At 46.6% G+C, this 16,838-nt stretch overlaps 1 protein-coding gene and 1 pseudogene across 1 annotated transcript in view; one reads left to right on the forward strand and one right to left on the reverse strand.

Moving 5' to 3' along the window:
- The window catches only part of LOC131278908 (transmembrane protein 132B-like), a 196,597-nt gene that overhangs the window by 160,311 nt on the left and 19,448 nt on the right, over nucleotides 1-16,838 (forward strand). The window lies entirely within an intron of this gene.
- LOC139439181 (DNA repair protein RAD51 homolog 3 pseudogene) lies at nucleotides 912-5,039 on the reverse strand (annotated as a pseudogene).

The following is a 16,838-nucleotide window of genomic DNA, read 5'->3' on the forward strand; positions in this document are numbered from 1 at the left end:
CTTTGTTGTTCCCGGTATATATGCTGGTATGCTTGATTATGGTCCACTTTTGTCCCAGGCTGTGTTCATTTTTCTTCATTCTTCCTTTGCCTGTTTTTTTTGGAGTACATAATTTCTATCAATCCATTTGTTTTGCTGCCTTTTTTCCCTTTTGCCAGCTCACACCTACTCTTGAGCCTCTATGAATTTTTTTTTGCAGAAATAAATAATGGTGTATTCATCAACCTATTCTGGAAGATATATGTTCTAGACAATTTCTAGATGAGATAATAGCACCGAAGACATTCCTTTAACATCATAAAACAACATAGAAAGTTAAACCAATGGCTTGGAATTTTAGAATAGAGGTTACCTAAATCAATTTGGTCAGTTAAAAATTTTATTTTACTAATAAATCTGAATATAATGATATACTGACTCATGGTGCTAAACAAAAAAAACTTCTGTCATTTTTAGGAGTTTCCAAAGTTACATTTCAAACAGAGAACAAAATATTTTCTGGGCAGTTGTCAAAGAAGGGGGCCATTCTGAATGATAAATTCAGATTGGCCACATGAGATCAGCTCTCCACTTGGGTGAATCACAATACCTATATCATCTCTACTAAACGCTACAGAAAATGAAAACAGAACAAAATAGTAGAACAGTGCTTTAAAAGAACTTGTTCAGAGAATCAGATTTCTTAATTGTTTTTCCCATTCACTTCAGTATATTTCTCATTCACTCATGCCTTAGTATGCCTTTATATTTTAAAGTAACACATCTCCTGCTTGTGCACATTGGATGTCAAAGCATCAGCATATTTGCATACTTTGAGATTAGCCTTTGGGTTTCTATTCTTCTGATTCTTGTGACCATTTCCAGAAATTCATTCTGCTGGCAATGAACATTCAGTAGCAACAACAGCATCTCTAAATCCCTAAAACTAAAGCAGGAACCAGTGAGGCCTGACTTCCATCAAACTTGGTTGTCATTTGATTGGTAAAAATTACAGCTAATCTGTGGTTCTTTGCAAGACTGATCATTTCCTGGGCTAGGCTATTTAGTTACTGAGTATGAAGTGATAGATCATCTAGGTCATGACATAATGGAAGAGGAGTACTTACTGATTTGGGGGTTCTTAACCAGGGGTCCATGAGCTTGAATTGAAATTCAGGAAAACATTATTCTTGTGGGGACGTGTTGGTGCAGGTAAGGTATGTTTATTTATTTTTTTATTTTTTATTTTTTTTTAAGATTTATTTTTATTTATTTAATTCCCCTCCCCTCCCCCGGTTGTCTGTTTTCTGTGTCTTTTTGCTGTGTCTTGTTTCTTTGTCCGCTTCTGTTGTCGTTATCGGCACGGGAAGTGTGGGCGGTGCCATTCCTCCGCAGGCTGCTCCCTCCTTCGCGCTGGGCGGCTCTCCTTATGGGTGCATTCCTTGCGCGTGGGGCTCCCCTACGCGGGGGACACCCCTGTGTAGCACGGCACTCCTTGCGCGCATCAGCACTGCGCATGGGCGAGCTCCACATGGGTCAAGGAGGCCCGGGGCTTGAACCGCGGACCTCCCATGTGGTAGACAGACGCCCTAACCACTGGGCCAAAGTCCGTTTCCCAAGGTGTGGTATGTTTATTAACTAATATGCGGTGTAGTGTGGGCTTAGTAAGGGGTTGGTGGTTTTCACCTGACTGGCAAAGGGGTCCATGGAACAAAAAATGGTTAAGAACCTGCACTAATCAAACCTTTGAGTGTTCTGAAATGAAGCCGGGAAGGAAATAAATTTGTGCCAAAAGTCCTGTGTAATCATGCCAATGTAAATGACAAATATGGGGAAAAAATCTTTTCAGGAGTGAAATCCTCCAGTTTTCGGTGCTCCTCTCCCACATGTGTTCCTGCTATAAGGTGAAGGTGCTGAATGCAGGCAGCAGCAAGGACTACCACTCTGTCCACTGTAAAACTTCCCTCTGTATCAATAAAAACTGCTTCACCTGCCACTCCTCCAAAACACTCTGGTATCTGCTCATCTGCTGCCAACTGCATACGTAATTATGCTTTCCCAATATCAGGTGCACCAGAGATTTCTGTTTTGGCTAAGGGTACTCCCCTCCCAAGAACATTATATAGTGCTGAACAGAAGGTCATTATATAGTGCTGAACAGAAGCCCTTGGTATGCTCCTGCTCAAGAAGTTCCAGTGCTGTACGCTCCTTGCCTGTCTCAGATGTACCAGCATATCTTGGCATATTTAAGAGACATGATATGTAGAGTTTCTAAGGCTTCCTCTTTAGAAATCCTAACTTCTTTGCTGAGCTCTGAAGGTCTCACCTCGAGGAATTCCTTGGCAGTCTAGGAACTCACAAACACTAATTTTACCTGCACTGCTGTGAACAGCGGGAAAACTCCCTAAATCCTGCTGCATTTCAATGCAGAATCCTTGATTGCAGTCTCCGTGCAACCAAACTCTGCTTGTCAGTGCCCCAGCCTGTGCCATATGTCCTGTAGTGAATTTTTCATTTCAATTCTTACACTTTTCAACTCCAGGATTTCCAGTTGATATTTTTTGATAATTACTACTTCTTTATTGATATTCTCTATTTGAGGAGCATTGTCATCAAACTTTCCTTTATTGCTTTAATCATTGTTTTTTCTAGTTCTTTCAACATGCATGTGACAGCTTTTAAGTCTTTGTTAAATTCAACATCTGGCCCTTTCATAGGCAGTTTCAGTTACCTCTGTTTTCCCTTTATATAGATAGCATTTTCCTCTGTATTTTCATGTCTTAAAATGTTTTTTTTTTTGCTCAAAAGTTGATATTTTAGATAATATCCTGTACCTCTGGGTACAGACCCCTACCCTTAGGGCTTTTCATTGTTGTTTTTGCTGGCCTGTTTATTTAGTGACCACATGGACTCTTTCATTAATGCCTGTTTCTCCTGCAGTGTGAAGCCTTTCTGGGGAGACGGTGGTTTTATCAGGGCTCTCTTTGACTCTTTCCTTGGTCCCTCTGCTTAGCTGTCTTCATTGGCATCCCACCCAGCTGTTAGGCCCCACTAATTTCCCACTGATGATTCTAACATTGCGTGGACATACATTTTTCCATGGTCTGCTGTATTAAAGTTGGGTCCCTTTGCATAATGGTTTTTGTAGCTAGTATTTCGAGTTTGTCCTGACCTTAGTAGGGCTATTCTTAGTTGTTTTTACCTAGTTCTCTCTGGAAAACTGGCCTACAGTTTAGCTTGTAGCTCTCCTGACTACCATTCCCCTCTTAATTATTACCACCAAAATCTCCATTATTTTTGGTAATGTCCTGAGGCCCGAATTTCCACATACTCTCTTCCAAATAAAGTGAGTTCCTTTGGGAGAACTTTAGACTCTCCTTTCTCTGGGCTGGAGAGTTCCTTTGGCTGGTGATGAATTGGCTAAATGTGGTCCTGCTGGGTCACAGCTGGCAGCCTGTTGGCATCCAGAGTCCCTGAGCACAGCAACCAGGCAGAGGACCTGCACCCAGCTCCCCAGGAAAGCCCTGCTGTGTGGGCTCTGTGGCCTTTCCCAGACCTCCAGGGGCACCAGCAACCAGCCCACTGCAGCATTTAATGAGACGTGGACCTCCTTTTTGGCAGGCAGGATTTGTGGCCCGTTTTGAAGAGTGCTACTAGACGGGGAGATCAGATATTTTAAAAATACTCTTATTGTGATGTTGGGTTGTATCTTGTTGCAAGACAGGTAGACTCGGTAACTAATTCCATTTGCGGAAGAAAGGGGTGGCCTAGAAGCCTGCAATTGTTCAAAACAAGCACTCTCCACACTGGGAGTTTCCAGCTGGGGTTTAGAATGAAGAACTGTCTGTGGGCTCTTCTTCCAGGTTACAGGGCTGGTGTTGGGTGAGGAGGAGATGCTGTCTTCCTGGGACTTGTGTTTGGTAGCCCTTCATAAGATGGATACCTTAACCACATCTTCAAATGAGATTTCTAAATCATCTGTGGATGGGTCAACAGAGCCTTTTAGTGGGGCATGCCATGTGCTTTCAAGAGCAATGTCTCTTGCTTAAGCCTTTCTCTAGTAAGGCTCATGTACCTCTGGTGGTCTGAAAAATGGGGTTTGGTGGAACAGAGACAAACCTTTTTTTTTTTTTTAATTTTTAAATATATATTTATATTAGTGTACTAGAAAATAAAATCCACAGTTTTGCAGGTAATGTTGTTGGGGCAGCTATGAGTGGGCAGAGTGCAGTTATCAGCTGCACCCAGACTGCTTAGGTTGGAGGTACTGCAGCATTGTGCCTGTGAAATTGAACACCTGTTACCAGTGTATGGCAGTGAGGAGAGAGCCGATGGTTATCAGCCACCTCTGGAGTTTCTCATATTCTCATTTCAGAGTACCTGCTGTGCTGTTACTTCAGTAATTCATCAAAAGTTTAAGTAATTTTTGAAAGGATGATATGGCAGCAATCATGAGAGTGCCACACGAATTTTGGGAGTCTTGGCCCAAGAGATGTCCTTAATTCAACCTTTTGTTTCACAGAAAGTTAAAGGTATATTAATAAATTAATTTTAATTCTGTTATTCCATATACTGTTGTAGTGTCAGGTGCTGGGACTAGATAATTAAGACCTTGAATGTCTCATGCCATATTAGGGGAGCCCTGATACAGTTTGAAAAAAGCTCCAGTAAATGGGTGCAGTGTGGAATGGGGTGTAGGAGAGCTGTGGCTGGGGAGACAGGAAAGACTTCACAGGGGAAGGGGTGTTTGAGCTGTGTGTTGAGGGATGCATAGGAGTTCACCAGGCAAACAAGTGGCAGAGGCATGTCAGCCATAGCAGGGAGCCTGGAAGTATGAAGGAGCAGGGGCAGGTGAGTGGGTGGGGTAAGGAGTGCGGCCTCTCTCCGTGTGGCTGGTGGGATAGGTTAAGGTGCGTGCAGGTGGGAGGACGGGCAGGGCCTGAGCTCGAGAGGGCGACTGGGATGTGACGACCTTCAAACCATGCTAAGGAATGGGGGCCTAATTTATGGGCCAGGATGGCCCAGAGAGCCATTTGCGTCACCTGTCCCGTGGTGGCCATCACAGGCAAGCCCAGCACGCCTTCCTGCGTGAGCCCTCATTCCCCCCAGCACTGAGCAGCCTCCTGGCATTGATGGGCGCGGGCAGGTGAGATGAACCTGCCTCTGTGCCTGGTAGAGCCTAGGGAGCCAGCGAGAGTTTTTAATAAGGATGGAAAGCACGATGCTAATGAACCTGTTATTCTGGAGGAGTAAAAAGGCACTTCCCTTCCTTTCCAGTGGGGCCAGATCACATACGTCAGGAGGTCCTTAGGCCAGAGGCCCTAAAAGGACAGGCCTGGGAGCAAAGACAAGCTCTGTCCAGCCTGTAAGTGAAAACACATGTAGTTAGATGCCAGTATTGACATATCAGTAGTGGTCACCAGAATCTGGATTCCCTGTTTCTCTTGAAAAGCCAGAAGGTCTGTGTCCACTGTCCTGGCATCCACGTGGCCGGGCAGGCTCGGCCGAGGAGCGGCTGCCCCTTTAAGTGGGGTGTTTGCTGCAGCCCCTGCTTTTCCCAGTCACGCAGCACTCACCTTCCTGGTTCACGTTACCTCCTGGCCCCAGCAGGGACTTGGTTGTGGAGTCAACCCCCACCAGCAGCTCTTGCAGTGTACCCCAGGACAGTGGTGCTGAAAAGTTAGGGGTCAGTTGCACACATAACTGAATTCTGTGACAAACAGATAAGATTAGCTACATTATATAAAGTACTAGAAATGTTTATTAGATACAATAGATTGTCATTGATTGCCAGTGGAAATAGAGGTTTTCTCAAATCAGCACTTAAAGTAAGACCCACGAGGATTTCACCACGGGGGGCCACTTCCCAGCCGTCCAGAAGCAGAGTTTAGAGCCAGGGACTGCGCCGGCCCCGCCCTGCTGGACAGGCCTGGAGCTGATCGCAGGCGGGTTCCCCGGCCCCTCCATGTGGCCGAGGCGCTGGGGCTCCCGCCTTCCCTGCGTCTGGCCCAGCCTGGCCGCGTCCTGGGACTTGGGGTCCCTCGTTGGGGCCCTTCACTGACAGCGTGAGTGTGGACGTAAACACTTCTCGTGGCAGCAGGGCACGGATCTGCCTTTGCCAGGAGTTTTAGCTTGGGCCTTTCAGAGCCCTTGCCTCGAATTTCGGGGTCCAGAGCAGGTGGGAGAAAGGCCCCCCTTTGTATTTACAGCCCCTTTTCCTGGAGTCTCAGAAGGCAACTCTCAGCTACTGATTTTTCACCTTGGGTGTGCAGCTCACAGCTTTCTTTTATAGAAGTTTCTTTTCTGAAAGAAATTTTCATAAGTAGTTTCAAAATAAGTTTGGAAAACATGCACCCTGCAGATCTCTCTTTCTCTTCCCCCTGAGAATATGCTTTTCCTGCCAAAATGCTTTTCTTTTATGTGGCTCATTTATATGCAAACCCTGAACCCCTAAGCCGCGGCTCCAGCACCTGGGCCCGGGAGCTCATTACCAGCCATTCCCGCAGGCTCCGTGTTTGCGGCTGGAGCTGGGTGAGGGGCTGGGTGCCCCATGAGCTGAGCCTTCACCACCTCAAGGAGTCTTAATCCCTTTTGGGGCACCGCGTGTGAATCGGAATCCTGCATCTTTTCCTAAACTAGCAAGTGCTGTGGTGCTTTTTAGTTCTCCCAGTGTCAAGGGAGAAAATGCTAAAGTGAACACATCCCACAGATAAGCGTGTGCTAAACTTTGTACCCAGCAATGAACTTGGCCCTGGGTTGCCAGGGGTGCTCTCGGTGAGGGGCTTTCTTGAGAGCCCTTGTCTGCAAAGGCAGAAGCAAGCCGTGTTGCTGTCTCAGTCAGGGCTTCCGCCCCGAGGGACAGAGGCCCCGCACTTCCTGTCTCTCCTGTCGGGCTGGCCCAGCACACAGAGTCTCGGGAAATCGCCTGTGCCCTGCACTGGTGCCACCTAATGGGGACCCGGAGGGAGGGGTGCCAGGGAGCCCGTGGCGAGGGGCTGCTCCAGGCGCGGTCACTCAGGGCCAGCCGCAGCCCCTCTAGGGTCAGGGGGCCGACGGCAGCCAGCGGGCCTGGCCCCGGGTGGGCGCCGGGGAGGCCTGGCTGCTCCCGCCTGGAGCCCACCTCCCTCCACACCCGGGCCGCCTCCCCTCTGCTCACTTTGGGTCTTCGGGGCCCATCCCAGGGCCCGGCACATGATGTCGCCCGCCCAGCCCGGCCTGGGTCTAACCTCAGACTCGCCGTGAACTCTGCGCCTTCCGGGGGCCGTGTCCTGGGCTGCCTCCCCACGACGGGGGCGCAGATCCTGCAGTCCCGGTGGTGGCCCTCGGCCCAGGACGTCAGGCTCCTCACGGAGGTGCCGGGTGTGGGGCGAGGCGGGAGGGGGCGCAGTGGTCCCTCTGCCCACGCTGCCCTGGCTCCGCCCTGGCCGGGAGGCCTGGACTGTCCGTCCGTCCCAGGCCGAGCGCTGGGCCTGCCAAGGAGAAGGGGCATGTGGCGGCCGAGGTCCAGCGCCGGAGGCCGGCGCCGTGCACGAGGTCGCTGGGGACCCACTGCCCTGAGGCCGCGTCCCTCAGAGCGCGTGGCCGTCAGGGTGGCCAGGGCCTCGGGAGGTCCCGGGCTGGGGGGGGCCGGTGGGGGAGGGCCCGCGGGGCCTGCAGTGACTGGCTGGACGGCCCTGCAGCCCCCAGGCGCCCTCATTTGTTTGGTCCTCAGTCTCCCTGTGCAGCCCCGCACCTCTACCCCGGGCCACGGGAAACCTAGTCAGGCGCACTTGTCCCCAAAGGATTCGCATTACAGGCCAGGAGGGGACAGAGGAGGAAGCGTCCAAGTAGCAGGTCTTAGTGCGTGAAGATAGAAAGGCGGACAGAAGGCTCCTCAGGCCAGGGCCGTGGCTTTTCTAGAACTTTCTAGGAGAATGATTTGATTTGGCAAATTCCCTTTATAATGGTCTTTACAAACATGTAAGCATCCTGTATCGTTGACAGTGGATCCTATGTTTGCTTTTGTGTTCAGAGGGGCCCAAAGGCTGTATCTCATGGACATTTCATGGTTGAAAAGTCAACTGTGCATTTGTCCAAAAATAAATTATATATGTGTATTTGCATGCATTCATCTCCTTATAGGTAGAACTGACATCCTTCAGTCTGGTTATGTCAGTTACCCTGCCTCGAGTGGCCTAAGTTGGCACATATTAGTGTACCCTGTGGGGTAAAGCGTGTGTGTTATTGTAAGGCTTTCCCAACCATTGTCCCAGAAGGGAGATTTATTGTTCTGGTGTCTAGGAAAGTGGGTGGGGCTGTGTGGCTTCACTGACCTCTTCCCTTTGGTAAGACTTTGAAGAATATATTGAGGGCAACCAGAAACCCTTGACTAATGCAGTGTTAGAGGAACTGAAAAATGTTAAGGAAGAGATGAATGATGACACAAATCAGGAGGAACTAACTGGAATTCTATAAATTTGTTCAAATGTTCTGAGCAGAAAGTAAGAATTGAATAATTTCTAAATACTGTCCCTCTGTGCAGTTACGCCTCACATGACTATATATATTACTGCTTATACTTGCATAATCTTATACATATTTTTATATTCCAAACCATGCATACCATGCCTTAAGGATAATTTAAGAGATTTTCAAGTATAATTTTGTTTGAATATAACTATTACCTTAGTTTTTAACTCTAGAAACAATTGCCATTTAAAGTGTGATTGAACTCTGGTAGAATTTTGTGTAGATAATTGAAAAAAAGAAAAGACATGTATTTTATATGTAAATGATGGATTTGAGCCAGGTGAAGGCCAGATGATATTAGAAGCTAAGACTCAGGTTCCATTTCTTGCTCATAGGCAAACAGTTTTATTAAGTATAGTTCAGTAATGTTCTAGAAACACACAGTTATGCAAGTGGCATTTTAATGCTTGTTTGTCAGTGGGAAGGGGTAGAAGCTTAGGGCTCAGATGGATGGCATCTGGCCAGTGACAGCTTAGCTTCCTCTGGGAACCCTTGGGGATGGGCACTGCTCTGTCTAGAGATTCTTATCTAATTTTTAACCTGAGTGAATTTCGTCACCACGAACACAGGGCTGTTCTGTCCAAGTGAGGTAGCACTATTTTTTTTCAATGAAGTAGCATATATTAGGTTCAAACTGGTTTAATAGAAAATCACTGCCTGGTGTAGGCGGAAACTAAACCAGCTCAGGTGCAGCTGGATCCAGGTGCCTCCACAGCATGGTCAGGACCATGTCTCTGTGCCTCTCAGATTTGCTTTCCTTTTACTTGATTCTCTTCAGGCTCACTCTTATGGTGGCACCATGGCCATCAGAAGCTTCGAGCTCGTGACCTGTCAACCTCCCAATAGAAAGAGAACGTCTTGTCTCAGCAATTTCAACAAAGTCCGGGTACCGAGACTCATTCATTCCACTTTGAGTCACCTACCCACCCCCAGACAATCTCTGCACCATCAGAAAAGAATTCCCTGTGTGGCCAGTACTCTCTTCCCACCCCAGTGGTGGCATCAGGGGTGGTCGAAGGAGTCTACTTCAAAGGAAAAGCGGCATGCTCTTGTGAGAAGGAGGGGAAGGCTTCTGCGTCAGTGTGACATCGTTGTGGATGTGCCCCTTGTCTCCGCACACTGGCCTCGTCCCTGCAATGGCGCGGAAGTGGAAGCAATAGAGAACTCCCCAAGTGCTCTCCAGAATCCTGAAGGCTGCTGGGGTGACAGGGCAGCTGGGGAACCCCCTGTTGAGCGGTGGCTGGAAGGAAACACGGGGCTCCCCTTTTGTGATAAGCAGTGGCTAGGTCACCATCTCCAGTCAACATCATTGGAAAATCAGGGACCTTGTGATGCTCATGATACACTGCCTGCTGGGTGAATGGGGAACGAGGCGGCTAAACTGTTAGCACATACATCTTGAGTGGTACCAGGTGCCAGGCCCTGGGGTACAGCAGACAACAAGAGAGAGGAAGCCCTCGCTGTCAGGGCAGAAACGGACAATAAATAGGTAAGCCAGCAGATGAAACAGGACCATCTCAGACCTTGGCAATTCTGTAAAGGAAAAAAAAGAGTGTCAGGATTGGGTGTGACCGAGGGGATCTTTGGATAGGAAGGCCTCTTGGAAGGAACTGGTGCTTGACCTGAGACCGTCCCTGTGAAAAGAGTCAAATACTGAGTAATACTGAGAGGGAGGGAGGGAGGGACTCCCATAGCTGAAGGGGACCCAGACTTGCCCTGGTCTCCCTTTCTCAGGAGGAAAGCCAGCACTCAGAGCCTGTGTCGGGGCACGCTGGAGCTGCAGAGCGGCTAAGCGCCTGGTGACTAACTATAGCTAAATGATCAAAGCCCACTTGGGAATTTAAAATCTCCTCCACACTTTTGGTCCTTCTGCTCTTGCAGTCTTTAGGGAGCTCAGAGCCTAGAAATTCATTTTATTTTCAACCTCAGAAAACCAAAATCCCTCATAGGAGACACTTGGAATCACAAAGCAGTTAGAGGACAAATGGCTGGGGGTTATCTGTGAATCTGATGCCCAGCTTCATTACGGAGACTTGACCAGCAAGATGGGCACAGATCTTAAGATGAGGCAAACTGAACCAGGGTGGGCCTTAAGCCCTGTGACCAGAGTCCTGATAAGCAGGAAATCTGGGCACAGAGGTGGAAGCCCCAGGACAGAGGGAGACAGATGGCCACATGATGACGGCAGAGACCACCTGCCAGGAGGCTGCCAGCAGACCTCGGAGCAGGCCTGGCCTGCAGACACCTTGATTTCAGACGCTGTGAGCAGCGCTTTCCTGCTGATTTAGCCAACAGTCTGTGCTATTGTATTATAGCAGCCCTGGCCGAGTAAGACAACCATTCCAGCTGAAAACTATCTGAGTAAACCTGTGTTTTCTTAGCACAGAAAAACGGGACATATGATCAGCATGGAAAAACACTTGCTCCCTGACTGCTGTACCAGTGTGTGGCCAGTGCCATCAGATCTGGTGGCATCCTGTTTGGCAGCTGTATTTACTTAGTTTTCTGATCATTGTGAGTGATCTTAGTTAAGAGGTGTTATTTTTGAGTACTCACCATGTGCTGGCATATGCTAAGTGATTTTTGAAGGTCCTCTCGTTTAACACCTATGACAACCTTTTCCAGCAGCTATCATCATTTGTTCTCTCATTTCTCTGCCCCCCTTTCCAGGAAATCTACCTGTAAAAGCTGCCTGTGTTATCTGTATCTCCCCATCTCTCATTCTCTTTTTACCTTTATTTAATTTTTAAACTGGAGAAGGCTTACAGAAGGTTTACAGAAAAATCATGTGAAAAATACAGAGTTCCATTTACCCCATACCCCTATTATTAATACCTTGCATTAGTGTGGTACATTTGTTACAATTCATGAAAGGATATTTTTATAAGTGTAGTATTAACTGTAGCCCATTGTTTATATGGGCTGTATTGTACAGTCCTATATTTAATCTTTTAATTTTCATTCTAGGAACATATATATGCCCTAAAACTTCCCCATTTAACCACATTCATGCATAAAATACAGTGCTATTAATTATACCCAGAATGTTGTGTTACTGTCACCACCTTCCATTTCCAAAACATTACCATCAACCCAAATAGAAATTATATACAAATTAAGCATTAACTCCCCATTTCCTACCCCCAGTGCAGCCCCCAGTAACCTGTTTCTAGATTCTACCTTTATGAATTTCCTTATTCTGATTATTAGTGAGAGCATATAGTATTTGTCTTTTTGTGTTTGGCTTATTTCAGTCAACGTGATGGTTCATCCATGTTGTCAATAGATCAGAACTCGGTTCCTTTTCCTGGCCAAATAATATTCCGTTATATGTATGTAACATGTTTTGTTTATCCATTCACTGGTGAACAGACACTTGGATTGCTTCCATCTTTTGGCATTCATGAATAGTGCCACTATGAACTTTGGTGTGCAAATATCTGTTCATGTCCCTGCTTTCAGTTTTTCTGGATATACCTAGTAGCCGGATGGTCGGGTCATGTGGTAATTCTCTACTCAGCTTTCTGAGGAACTGCCAAACTGTCTTCCACAGTGTGCTGTACCATTTTACCCTGCCACCAGCAATTGATGACTGTTCCTTTTTCTCCACGTCTTCTCCAGTGCTTGTTATTTTCTGTTTTTTTAAAAAATAGTAGCCATTCTAGTGGGTGTGAAATTTCATCTCATTGTGGTTTTCATTTGCATTTCCCTAATAGGAAATGGTGTTGAATACCTTTTCATGTGCTTTTTAGCCATTTGTGTATCCTCTTTGGAGAAATGTCTGTTCAAGTCTTTTGCCCATTTTTAAATTGGGTTGTTTGTGTTTTTGTTGTAGAGTTGTACTATCTCTGTATGTAAGTTCTGGATATTGAACCCTTATCAGATATGCAGTTTCCACATATTTTCTCCTACTAAATATGTGGTCTTTTCACATTCATGATAAAGTACTTTGATGCACAAAAGTTTGTAATGGGAGGTCCCATTTATCTAATTTTTCATTTATAGTTTTGCTTTGGGTATAAAGTCTAAGAAATCATTATACAACATGAGGTCCTAAAGATGCTTCCTTGTGTTTTCTTCTAGGAGTTTTATGGTTGTGGCTCTTATATTTAGGTATTTGATCTGTTTTGAGTTAATTTTTGTATATGGTGTGAGATCGGGGTCTTCATTGTGTTACATAAGGATTTCTAGTTCTCCCAGCACTGTTTGTTGAAGAGAGTTTTTTTCCCAGTTGAGTAGACTTGGCAGCCTTGTCAAAAATCCGTTAACCGTAGATGTGAGGGTCTATTTCTGAACTCTCAGTGCAATTCCATTGGTCACTGGATGTGAGAGAGAAGGGAAATTCATGGGTGACTTCTCAATTTTTGACCTGAGCAACCAGAAGTCTGAAGCCACCATAGCTGAGATAAGGGAAAGCTGTAGGAACAGCAGGTTTGGTGAAGAGAAAGAATAAAGAGTTCAAGTTAAGAAATGTTCAATTTGAAATGCTTATTGTATATCCAAATAAAGATGTTAACTAAGAAGTTGGATACACACATACGGAGTTCATATAAAGAAGTTCAAGGTAAAGAAATAAGTTTGGATTATGCTATCCTAGAATCAATATTTAAAGCCACGAGACTGAGTAGGAGACCAAGTTTAAGTTTGAACTTGGCCAGCACTGAGAGCAGTGAGTAAAAGAATCCAGAAACAGACACTGAGAACATGGGACCATTTGTTAGTGGAAAGAAAGCCACAAGACAGAGGACCAGTGATAAAGGTATTTCAGGAGAGTGGCTGACTACTAAATGCTGCTGAGAAGGGAGGTGAGGACTGAAAGTCGACTGTTGGAAAGGGTGGCTTGGAAGACCCTGGTGACCTTGACAAAGGGGAATTAATGGAATAGCAGAGGCGAACACCTGATTGGAGTGGGCTCTACAGAGAATGGTAGTGATGTCATCAACATGGTGACACAAGGCAGCCCCTGGAAAAGTCTCCCCTCAGAAGCAGCAAATAAAAAATCCTTCTTGATTAGCAATCTGATCTGGAGGATGGTAGAGACTGAAGAATGATTTCACAGGCGGTACATCAAAGAATAAGAAAAATAATCTCCAAATCAGGTAGGAAATTTCCATGCCGGACCAACAGCCCCGACCCTCCTGCTCACTTGGGAGCACACAGCTTGGGAGCAGTGCGGATGCAGCACGGCCCGGGGCCTCCCTGCCGCGGGTGCAGACTCCAGAGCCTCCATGGCAGTGGGTGGGAGCCCCATGCCTACCACGTGCCTGCAGCCCATCTGCCCTCCCTCTTGGCCCTTGAAAGTGGCAAGGACGGTCCTGTGTCAGGGCTTCTGCACGTCCTGTTTCCTCCACTTTGAATGTTTCTGCATTTCTTCTATGTTCACCTCCTCCCTTGTTCAGGTCTCCACTTGGGTGGCACCTCTCGTTTTCATGGCAGTAGTGTCCTCCGCCACTGCCTGTTCTATTACATGGCTTTGTTTTTCTTCCTAACCCTTCTCACCATCTGATTGTTTACAATATGCCGACTTGTGTCTTTAGAGCCTGCCTGTCTCCCCTTTAGACCGTCTGTTCCATGGACACAGGGGCTCTGGTGTTCCTCACTCAATCCCTAACACCTAGGGCCATTCTGCAGTCTCAGCTGGCATTAAAGAAATATGTGTTTAATGAATGAATGATTCCTCTTACAGCTGAGGGAGCTAAGACAGAGAAAGGTTGCCTTGTGCCAGCACACACTGGGCCTTTGAGCTCAGCCTCTGAATCCTCCAAATGTGTTAGATGGCGGAGTGCCAGAGCTGGAAAGTTTAGGTCAACTGAGGCTCCCAGATGTGGCATCTGAACCAGAGACATGGGGAGTGACCCACTCAGACATGGGGATGGGAAGAGTGGGCATGAGGCCCCAGTCTGTGGCCCCACGCTGCCGTTCCTGGCTCCTCTTCTGATCTTGGGGGTCTACTTGGAAAAATGTGGTGGCGACTTATGCTTCCATTACGGAAGTGTAAATGCCCAAAAACGCTCTTCACAGATGTCACCTATGAACTCAGGATAAAACACTCTGGAGAGTGAACAAAACCAGGAATATTTTAGAGGGATTCAAACTTGAAAGAAGTGACCAGCACAGGGTATTTCTCCTGATTCGGGGCCTTGGCCCTGAGAGGACCTGCATTTGCAGGTTAAATTGCTGTCGAGACTCCTCCATTGTTCTGGGTGGGAGAGACCAAGAGAAGGGCTGGAGCATCTACTGATCCACACCACAATGTGGACGAATCTTCATGCCACCGTGCTGGTGAAGGAAGCCAGACCTGAAAGTGCACCCTGAGATTGAGTTTAGGTGGGATTCCAGAATTGCAGACCATAATCTGTTGTAGCAGAAAGCATGTCAGTGGTTGTCCTGGCCAGGGCAGAGGGAAGGATGGACTGAAAAGACACCCAGTGATCTTTTGGGATGGAGGCAAAGTGCTATTTGGATTAAGGAGGTGCTTTCAAGGGTTACACACTGTCAAAACTCAGTTGAACTGTGCAGTTTAAATGGATGCAGTTTACTGAATGTAAATGATACTCCAGTAAGGCTGATAAATTCACAAACCAGAGTGTGCATTTAGGGCTTTACCTTCCCAATCAGCCTGTACTACTGTAGAGGGCATGTGTTCTCTTTGTCCAACATACATTGAGTAGTAAAGCAGTGCTTGAGAACATTCTGGATTCAGGGCCCTGAGTTCAAATCCCTGCTCTGCCCTCTACCAGCAGTGTGTCCTGTGTGAGCAGCCTCTCCTGGGCTAGTTTTCTCGTTGGGAATGTACGGACAAAACAGCTTAACATACAGAGTGATTTGAAGGATTTAGTGGGTGCAGCTCTATGTAGTTTTTATTTCTGTTTTTTGTTTTTTGGGAGATACTGGCTAATGAGCCCAGGACCTCGTATTTGTGAAGCAGGTGCTCAGCCACTGAGCTACACCTGTTCCCATCTATATAAAATTTTAAAACAATGCATGGTACATAGTAAGCATTCACTGGGTGTTAGCTACTATCATTCCCTTATATATCTACAAAGTATGAAAACTCAAGGTAAAACACATTTTTTGTCTTCCTGAGTCTCAAACACAGTACAAATACTTGATCCTGATGACAGTTAAATATCAAAGGCTTTTTTCTTTATATAGTTTTAATTCCTTTTTCCTGTCTGAACATGGAATTTCACTATTTTTTGTTTGTGTGTGTTTGAATTTGTGAGAAATGTATTATCAGGTTCTCTAGCTTTTCTTCTTTCTACCAGACAGGCAGATTTCTGAGACTAGGAGAGGGAAAACAGGTCAGCTTTCAATCAGTGCAGACAGATGGATCTATGGTGTGGCAGGCTCCGGGGGTGACTACTGCTGCACAGGTTAAACTCGTGCTGCTTTTCTAACTAGAAAATGAAATAAAGGATGTCCCCAGCGGAAACATACCTGCATCTGGAGAGCACCTTTTTGCCCCTGTTACTCTAGAGTAATGGAGCTGCCAGTGTGTAATTTGACAGTACAATACTAACCTCGAAAGCCGTCGGCCCCAGGATGACATGTGCAAGCCCTCTCACACGTGCTCACAAGTGAACACGGCAAAATCATCTGTTTCCTGTCCCCATGCTTCTGTTCTCAGCCCTTCTTCTGTGAGGAGTCACAGCACTTGGTTTTTGATATTCTTCTTGGGGATCACAGAGTGCCGAAGGTATGATTGAGATGAATGGTGGGATTTGTTTTCTTGTCCTCTCATCACCCTCCCTCTTTACAAACACACACACACACACACAGAGCATGGTGTGAGACACAGAAACCTCAATTTCTAGGAAAAAGGCCACATTCTACCACAGGTCTCAAATTTATCAGCTCTTAATCCTAAACTTCCTTAGCGTTTGGCTCTTAGTTTCTTCGGCAAGTCAGCTCCACTCATGATACACAAAATGACCCTAACTCTTCCCTGCTCCACTGACCACATGGTCGTGTCTGAATCCCCGCCTTTCCCTTCTGGGCTTGTGGGGCACAGGCTGAATGTGGCCCAGAGGAAACAGCTGTGATGTAGTCTCCCTTTCTGTGCCTCACGCTGTGCTGGGAGCCAGTGACAGCAGGTAAGTGGAGGCAGGGGCCATGTTCTCAAGCAGATCACCTTTGGTTGGGGAAGAGATAAGAAACAAGTATGCAACCAGGACCCTCCAGAGAGTGCTCTGTATCGTGAGGTAAATACTACAGTGTAAACACTACAGCGTACTGTAGACAGTGCAAGCTGGTGTAATTACTTCAGTGGAAGTCGTGACACAAGCAATAAGAACCGTGAAGGTAACATAGTGTAAGTTTATAGTGATGTCGTAAATGCAGTGTACCTA

Source organism: Dasypus novemcinctus, chromosome 6 (genome assembly GCF_030445035.2).
Source record: "Dasypus novemcinctus isolate mDasNov1 chromosome 6, mDasNov1.1.hap2, whole genome shotgun sequence".
Classification (NCBI taxonomy): Eukaryota; Metazoa; Chordata; class Mammalia; order Cingulata; family Dasypodidae; genus Dasypus; species Dasypus novemcinctus.